Genomic DNA, 9,517 nt, shown 5'->3' with positions numbered 1-9,517 from the left:
CTGCCCCTATTTTTGGAACCTTCACCCCCCACCCCCATTATTTTAGGCTTTGTCCAGATTTCTTGCAGTATAAAATTGAGAGGTGTATTTCAGAGCAAACGGCTGCTCTGCTCAGATTTTTTTTTGTAAAGCCTTTTATTTCAACAAAGGGCACGTAATGGTATATGCTTATTTACCGTACCCGCACAGAATACATAGCTCTCTACCAACACGGGACAAATTTCAAAAGAAACTGAGAAAAGGCCAAAAAAATATCACGGACAGAGACACTTTTTAAAATATTAGTGCTATTAACCTGAGACATTCACAGAACCACAGCATATGACTTAACATGCATTTTGTGAAGTGAAAGAAATGTACAACTCTTAATTAATTGTCATTCTTCATTAAGTTTAAGTAACGCCGCAGTGGCAGGGTTGCAACCTTTTCAAATGGCCAAAGTGGGATATTTTTGGTACAAACATCAGATTTTACAGGCTGACACATACCCAGGGTCAGTACAAAGGATAGAAATTAACTTTTTTGCCTAAATAAAAGCTTATTCTTGTAGCATTTAGTTGCTTATTCTGTTTCTTATAACATTTAGGTATTTTAGATACAGAATAACTGTTTTATGCAACTATTGCATAAAATTTAGGAAATAATGTTGTCCTAAAATCTCTGGACATTTGCCATTTTTACCATTTTTTGTCAGGACACAACTGCCCCTCGCAAAGTGGGACACGTGGTAATCCTACGCGGTGGTCGCAGTAAGAGATTCGCCTATTCCATTCTCGGCTGGAATGCCTTCTGTGTTTAGTTTGCATGCATGTCCTCTCCGCAGTCTAGTGGCCTCCGAAAGACAGACGTGAATGGGCGTGCCTTTGCTGAAGGTTGGGCGTTGGGCCGGCTACTCGGCACAATAAATATCTACTGCCAATCATTAGCAGACCAAATATACGTTGTGGCGACCCCTGACCGTAAAAGCCGAAAAGGCCGACAACGTTCATTAAGTTTAAGTCACCACATTTCCTGCAAAAGTTATCAGTTTTAGGAGTGATTAAGAGGGACAGGACTGAGCTAAAATTTGAGTCAAACTCAGGGACAGTCAAGAGGAACTTGCCAGTAGTGGAGATATTCTGGACTGAGCTTATCTCGAGGAGTCGAAATTCATAGACTTGAGTTACGCTCACTCTGTTGCTATCAATTATTGCTTTTGCTGGGCACCGTATCGCCCAAGTTGTAGAAACTGTATACTCTTACAGCGTGCCATCAATTCTCACAAAAATTAGCTTATAGACAAAGCACCATGGTTAGTGAACGCATTTGTACGACCTTACTAAGGGTAAGACCAACAACTAAGTGCAAATTACTTTTTAGATACTTAGATGCTAGCTTTAATATAGTACCTACAAAGTCACTATTTTACTGGTTTGTTTTGCAGTTATTTAGAACAAGTAAAATAGCAAAAGCCTTGCAAGCCCTAAACTGGAAGTAGCACGAAAACACTAATAGCGTTGAACTATCACGTGATTTATGTAGTTGCCGTACTGAACTCGCGATGGGAGAAGAATAATTTGATCGTCATGGCAACGGGCATTGCGCTATAGGACAACAATAGTAGAGGCAATTGGATGTGAGAGAAAGTGTTTTTAGTAAGCAGGGTAAGTTGGCTATATTCATAAACGTTTTCGTTTTAGAGCTAGAATGAATTTTATTTGGGACGCGCAGTAAATTAAACTAAACCACTGAGGTCTTGAAGCACTTGCGTTATTCTGGAGCGGGCACCACGTTGATAGTAGTAAAGTTCTTCTTAGTTGTTAAGGTACCACGTTTAATAGGTTGCTTGATGTAGTACCTTTACGATTTTCTAGTTTACCTACGATTGGGGGGACATCATCATACAATACAAATTCCACTATAGTTTTGAGCGCATAACCGTAGTACCACTTACGTGACTTAGAGTGAGATGACTGAGTTTCGGGACATGTGCAGGGAAAACTATCCTGTTAATTCTCTTTGTAAGCGGTAGTGGACCCCTTAGCTCACCTTTTATCTTAAGATTTAGTTGGGAAGATGTGAAGCATACCTCTCAACTTTCTAGATTTTCCCAGGGTGCCTAGATTTTTTGTTTCATATTTTGGTCTATTCCAAATAAAATGTGTGGCTTTCTGGAAATTCACTAGGGCTTGAAGTAATTAAATGTATTTGTTTTATCGACATTTTGATTACCGGGAAAGTCCGACTGGGTATGAACCCATTTTCACTGGAGGCCCGGGGAGAAAAACTCCAAAATATTACAAAACATTTGAAGAACAATAATTTTGCAGACTTTAAAAATAAAACAAAAAAAATGCAGTTTAAATAATTATACCAAATTAGGCATAATATGAAAGCATTGGTTAAGAACAGCTATATAACAATGATTTAATAGAGAAGTTTTACCCAGTTAGTATACTTCGAACAGGAATTGCAGTACAAAGTGAGAAAGAAGCAGGCTTAGGTATATTTAGAGAGAAAGCCAGGAAAGAGAAGTTGATAGAAGTAAGGAAGTGAGTGAAGAGGGAAGAGTGAGGACGAGATGTGAGGTATGAAAAAGTATTTGTTTACAATTGAGGATATCGTTTATTCTGAAATTGAGCAAGAAAAGGGTCAGCTTTTGGCTAGGAAGCCTTTCTGAGTGGTTTTGAAGGATGAGAGGAAGCGAGGGTGTGTGTTGACCTGATGGACAAAGATAAGGTATTCCAGGTTTAAACAATGACCGATATTTAAGTTTCAGACTTCGTATTCTTCAGAAAATGCATGCTAAGACAAAACCTGTTTGAGCAACTTTTTAAGTTTATAAGAGTAATATTTAAAATATGTCCCAATTTTTGGGCTTTTGTCTAGATTTACTGCATTGAGGTTGTGAGATATGACATCAGTACCATTACAAATGGAATTAACAAAAACACTAGTTTGCTAGTATTGGTTGTCGCTGTGACAAGTAATAGCAGTGTGCTACAAAATGTTTTACAATAATAATACATTGAAAGTAATGACTAAATTGTACATGTGTATAATTGTTGTCAAAAGGGATGTGACAAATTTGATGTAACTGATATGTGCTCCATAAAAGTCTTACGTTACACAAATTGTTCCAAGATGATAGCTGAAGTTAAACTTTGCTGGGGCTAGCACTTGCTAAACAACACTATTTTTGTAGTGCTACCTAAGGGAGTGAGGTGAGGGGGCATTAGTCCTTTTGCAAAGTATAACAAAAAGTGGAGTTGCAGTAACTGTTGCTTTGGCATACGTATTCCCAAAACATATTGAGAAAAATTCAGTATGTAATCCCATTGAATAATACTTGAACCTTTTTACCTTTTGCAGTTGTACCTTTTTTAAAGCATTTGAAGCAGTTATGGAGAACAGTGGGCGATTGTTTATATTAGGATACACCGTCATACTTCATGCAGGCATGTGTCAGCATATTTAGTTAACATTGTCATCTACAGTACCTACGCAGTGGCTGATTTATCATTACTCTTTCACTACAGTTTCAATTTAGTGCTAAATGGGAGTGAATAGAAATGGTAAAGAACATTTTTTGCTAGGTATTTCAAAAGATGGTTTATGAACAAAGCATTTTAAGTATAGGTTAATGGTATTAAGATCATAGAATACATAATTTAAGATGCATTTGAGCTTTCACATCTCATTTTATTTACATCCAACATCTACTTTTTACTGTTAATATTTAGTCAGTTGTGTGCTATTGGCACCATTTTATAAGCTGTTCAAGTAAGTAATATAAAAGTCAGCTAATGTACTGTCTTTTTTATGTACATATAAAACAGCTTCACAGTAGTTATTTGAGAGGAAGCAAATGGATTCATGGCACAAGTTAAACTGGCATCAGTATTCTCTGCTGCAAGTTACACACAGTCCATTAACCTCTGTTATTGCCGGATTGGACTTGCATTACAAATAGGGAAGTGGGCTATCAAAGGTGCTTTATTATGAAGTTTATGGAGCACTGCACCTGACTAGTTATGTTTGATTGACATAAAAATGCTAACTCCTAGGCTTAAGCTTTATATATTTTGAAGAACTTTTAAGTAGTTTAGAGAGTAGTTATACTTCTTGTATTATTTTTTTCTTGGGGGGGGGGGGTGCTTGCATTCTCACAGCCATGTTGACTATCGCAATACAACTGGCTTTAGGGCTGTGTGCATGTTCTAACAAGACTAAGACACTTAGAGCACAGAAACTGTCAAGCTCCATACACACAACCAGTCACAGATACTGGATTTAGGTCCATATACACTGCTGGTTCTAGCAGTTTAATAGAAAGTCACGATTGCTGCTCTCATTCAGAGGTACCTTTGCTGTTGGTGTACGTTTTACATCACACTTGTCCAGATCACACCTGCTAAAATAATCACAGGAATAGTAAACATTATAACCAAAATATGTCTTCTGTATTGTAATCAGCTTTTCCTAGATGGACTGCAGTTTCATTATCTGAGTTACTGCCCAGATAACTGCTGCACATTTAAAAAGGTAATGTTGAAACACAGAGACTAATTTATTTATTGCGTTCATTTATTTTGTTGACTGAGTATGTTTGGCTGGGTAGTGTCTGTCTACCTTGGAAACCTGGGAAGAGCTTCAGTTAAGCACTGTGGTATACACAATACCTGAATGTAGAATCATTACAAAGAACATTAAACAGAATCATGTTAGAATGCAGTAAATACTCACAACATTTATGAGCAGTAAAGTATTTCAGAAGTAGTCATGGTAGAAGTACTTGAGTGCTGTGTTAAAAATTTCAGGGATAAAGTCAGCTAGATAAATGCTGTTTGCTTTGATGTTGCAAGGGATGAGTACAGCAGTAGTCTTCATAAAATTAAGCTTACCTACTAAAAAAATATAGTAGTAAGAAAGATAACTGACAGCAAAAACATAGCACAATCATGTGAAAACTATTTACATGCAGTACAAAATTATGTAATACTGTTTGGACAAACTGTGGTGGAGTCTCCATATTTGTCCAGAAACATATTGGTTCCAGGCAGATCCCTAGGGACTCTCATAAATCGGCCCTAGGACCTATACAAGCCTAGCCATAACAATTCCCTGGCTATTTCTTCCCACACTATTTACTTCTCTGGACCCCTGGAGTGTGTGGCCCTGAGAGATTAGGATTTCTTTAAGTGTAGCATCTCCAACAGCTCTGGGTTTGACATGGCCTTGTATGTTAAGCAGAGATCGCCTCGGAGTAGACGATATGCGACAGAGTATAGCTGGAGTTTTTTAAGGCGGTCAGCATAGGGCATCTGCTTTAGGCCTGTGATTGTTTTAGTGAGGTATTTCTGTGGCCTTTCCAGTTGTTGATATCTTGAGAGGTACATACCAGATGGGGCGTTGTACTCTATAATGAGTCTAATGAGGGATGAGTACAGTGGGACAATGACCTCCTTTTTTCTGGATGAAAAGCTCTTAGTGATGAGGTGTGCCACATAGAAGGATTTCCTGACTGTTGTAGCGATGTGGTTATTGAAGGTGAGACCACTGTCCACCTGTGTCTCTAAGTCTCTTTTCACACTTTTGATGTTTAGTGTACTGCCACCTATGTGGTAATTCAAGGGTACATGTTTTTTCCCCAAAGGGGATAGCTATACATTTCTTGGCATTGAGCTTGAGCCCATGGCTCTGGCACCAAGCATCTGTTTCTGTAAGGCCCTTTTGTAGAGTATCCACATGATTTGGAGATTCAGTAATGGCTCCCAATTTGCAGATGACTGCAAACTTTGTTAGCCAGAGTCCCTTAGTGTTGGCCTGTACTTCAGAGAAGTAGATGCCAAACAAGAGAGGTCCCAGGACTGAACCCTGAGGTACTCCACTTGTCACTTGTCTGGACCTGGATTTGAAGTCAGCTACTTTTACAGTGTAGGTTCTGTCAGTAAGCCAGTTGGCAACCCATCGAGTGACGTAGGGATTAATGCCCAGCTTAGTACGTTTATCTATGATTCTAGAGTGGGGGATGGTCAAAGGCCTTGGCGAGGTCCAGATAGGCTGTGTGGACTGTCTTACTCTCGTCCATGGCTCTGGAGACTGATTAGAAGAAGTCATTCAGGTTCAGGAGACAAGATCGGCCCTTCACGAACCCAAACTGGGTGGGGTTCAGTGTTTGAAAGGTTGCCAATGTCTTTGTTTATAAGTTCCATGATAATACGTTCCATGGCCTTGCAGATCAGGCTCGTCAGACTGATGGGGCGGTAGTTCCTGGGATCCAAGTTGGATCCCCCCTTGTGGAGTGGGATAACTGTAGCTGTGCACCACTCAGCGGGCACGAAGCTTGAGGTGAGGGTATGATCAAACATGACACTTGGGTGAGGTGCCAGTTCATTTTGTAGTTCATGTAGTTCACAGCCCGGGATGTCATCTGGTCCCATGAATGCTGTATTCTTAGTTTTGGAAAGTGCGTTTTTTACCTGTGTGGCCGTTATTACCAGAATTTGGCAATCTTCCAGTATTGAGATGGGCCATTTAGGGGGTGAGAGGGGGGGTTAAGTTGGCACTGAATCGATCTGCCAGGATATTGGCAATATCCTTGGGATCAGTATATTTAATGCCATTCTGTTGTAGCTCAGAGCAGATCTGAGCATTGCCATTTAGATTCTTGACATAGTTATAGAATGCCTTGTGGTTGTCTTTGGAATCTTTGGCAATTTTTTTTCTTAACTAGCTTTGGAGGATTTTATGAGGGATCTCAGCTTCTTACTGAGGCTGGTAAGGGAGTTTTTTGCATTCTGGGATTTTCCTCTTTTCTGCAACAGTTTCTTCCTTTTGTTGTAAAGTTTGTTTATGGCAGGAGACGACCAGATTGGCTTCATTTTTTTGGAGGAGTGCATCTTGGTTCTGTTTGGGATGACACGATTTATGCATGAGTGGATGTGCTCGTACATTGCCTTAGTGTAGGAAACTAAACAGCCTCTGCAGGGCTGAAACCCAGGACTCTGTACACTACAGTCACAGTAGTTAACCACTAAGCCATTACAGCAAACTGACCTCATTGAACTACAGTCTTTCTAGGTAGGATAAAGTTATCAATTAACATCTTACTATAGAACACATTATTTGTCCTCTGATGACCGTGTAAGACTTCTCAGTGTTCTAAATGGTATATTAGTGAAAATTCCTCATGTTTTGGGTGATTTTAACTACCTTTAGTAGATGGGGACACATATATCTCCAAAGTAGGATATTTCTAACGGTTCATAGACTTAATACACAAAAATTCACTTGAGGAGCTGGTTAATAAACCTAGAGGGCAGCTGGTTAATAAACTTTCTAGAGGACACAGCTTTCTTAACCCAGATTTTGGGCACAGCATTCTTGACCCAGTTCTTTAAATATGGCCCCCTTTTGCACTATTCCTCTTGTATCTCCTGATGTCTGACCATAAACTTATTAGCTTCTATAAACTCACAAAACCTCCTATAGCAAGGCTCACTGAATTTAAGGACTACATACATGCTTACTGCAACTTACTTGATGATGAAATATCAAAATTCAGTTATGGCTGCATCTCCTGTTACTGTAAGCAAACTCTTAAAGAATTGTATACCCATTCAGAAAAATACATAGAACTAGCAGTCTCCATCAGTTGCAATAACCATTGGAAATTCAGAAACAAACGTCCTGGTGGTCCACTGACATAAATAAACTGCAACAAAAGAAAAAAAACTCCTTAAATTGTTTAGAAGATCCATAACCCCTCTTTTCAAGGATAATATTGAAAATATTACAAAGTAAAAATGGAAGAGTGCTGTTAGGTCTACTGAATGAGTCCATGAACTTAGGCTAGCCTCTGAAGCCAATAATTACAAAACCTTCTTTAGCTATGTTAGAAAACTAAAAAAGCAATTTTTCACTTTGCTATGAACTTATTCAGAATCATGCTTTCTTTTCTGACCCAAAAGATATTACCACTATCCTTACAAACAAATTTAATGCTGACTTCACTCCTAAGACTTCTGTTCAAAGCCCCCCAAATATCTAAATCTATTACTTCCTGAATTATCTGTAAAGATCTTTTGCTGAAAGTGCTAACCAAGTTCAAAAGTGCTTCTTCCATGTGACATGACAGTATGCCTAACTGATTCATTTACAATGTTAAAGGTGTCCTCCTAGATCATCCATCTACATGGGGTTGGGGTGTTACTTCAACAGTGACAAACATCTACAGCCAAGGTTTACACAACCTGGAGGATAGCCCTGCCATAGTAGTTCTTCCACATCACACACTTGCTCACACACACAGTCTTGACCCGCAGCAGCTTGGCTTTTTGAAGAGTAAATCTTTCTTAATTTTGTAAACCTCTTTGAAAGGAGTATGGAGGCTGCTGATAGTGACCTGGACAAGGCCTTTTGATGGCATTCCCCCTAAAAAAAGCCAAAAGTTTTAAACATTGATCCATATATGGTAAGGTGGATAGCGAACTGTTTGAAAGATAGAAGCACATAGTGCGAGTTGCAAGCGCCACATTACAAAGTATGAAAATGACCAGCGTTGTTCATCAGGGCTTGATGCTGGGACCTCTCCTTTTCTGGTATTTACTTCTCAAACCTTCAAGCAGAGAACCAAGACTTCTGGCTAACAACGTTGCAGGTGCCTGACAACTGGGGGTTGTTGTTAAGTTATGCTGTGATGCCCGTGAACTGGCCCAGCAATCAAGGAGCATCAGTCCTCACCACTACACCAGTGAGGGGTGTCTCTTATAGGAGGAAAGGATAACAAATACATACAGTAAAGTGCAATTTCCCTTAAGAGCACACAGAGATCAGTCAGTCTGGGGCTGGTCACTTCCTTGCTCTCCAGGTCCCCAATAAGACTCCCCACTGGCACAGCTATAGGGTCTAGATCTCTGCCTAGTGGCCAAGCTAAAACCTCCAACACTCTCTCTGTCCAACCAGTGCTTCGTGTCCCTGCCCAGGTAGCTGACACACATACACACGCACTTTGAGAAGAGTTTATATAACCACACAGACACTGCTGGGGAAGGCTGGCACAGGTTCTCCAGCTGTGCCCCTTTTCTGCCCAGTCTAAAAGGTAGTACCACTTGCCACCACCCACTAATATTTATCAGCCACTCAAAGGCCCTTAAAAGGGTGTCCAATTATTACTGTGTAATATTATTATCCAATCGGTAGTATAGCCCACGGCTAAAGCTATTGGAGTGGCTTTGTACAATTTTACCAAAGGCTTACAGGTACTCTAAAGAGATTAAATTATCTCTACAAAAACAACCACAGTTTAAAGGGTTTAAAAATATTTAATAATAAATAGTCAAAACACAAGGCAATAGTTTTTACTACACAGTGCTAGTCAAGAGTTCAGAGATCACAGAGAAATACATAAAATAATTCAGTAGTACAGTTCTGACATCACAGAAAAACAGTCTAATCTTTCTAGTTTCTAGCTATTTCTAAGAGAAAACACAAGTCTAAGATAAACTTACATATAGAGCAAGACGGTGAGATGGAT

General features: G+C 39.5%; 1 protein-coding gene across 2 annotated transcripts in view; it reads left to right on the top strand.

Annotated features, from left to right (window-relative positions):
• Positions 1-1,548: 1,548 nt before the first annotated feature.
• The window catches only part of TEX55 (testis expressed 55), a 419,875-nt gene continuing 411,906 nt past the window's right edge, over positions 1,549-9,517 (top strand). For both annotated transcript variants that reach the window (XM_044073121.1, XM_044073122.1), the window contains exon 1: positions 1,549-1,643. The gene's annotated coding sequence lies outside the window, so the exon portion shown is untranslated. The remainder of the gene's footprint in view (positions 1,644-9,517) is intronic.

The sequence above is a fragment of the Protopterus annectens genome, chromosome 5.part1, assembly GCF_019279795.1.
Source record: "Protopterus annectens isolate FY-2018-M chromosome 5.part1, PAN1.0, whole genome shotgun sequence".
Taxonomy (NCBI): domain Eukaryota; kingdom Metazoa; phylum Chordata; order Ceratodontiformes; family Protopteridae; genus Protopterus; species Protopterus annectens.
This window is presented reverse-complemented; position numbering and strand designations above follow the sequence as displayed.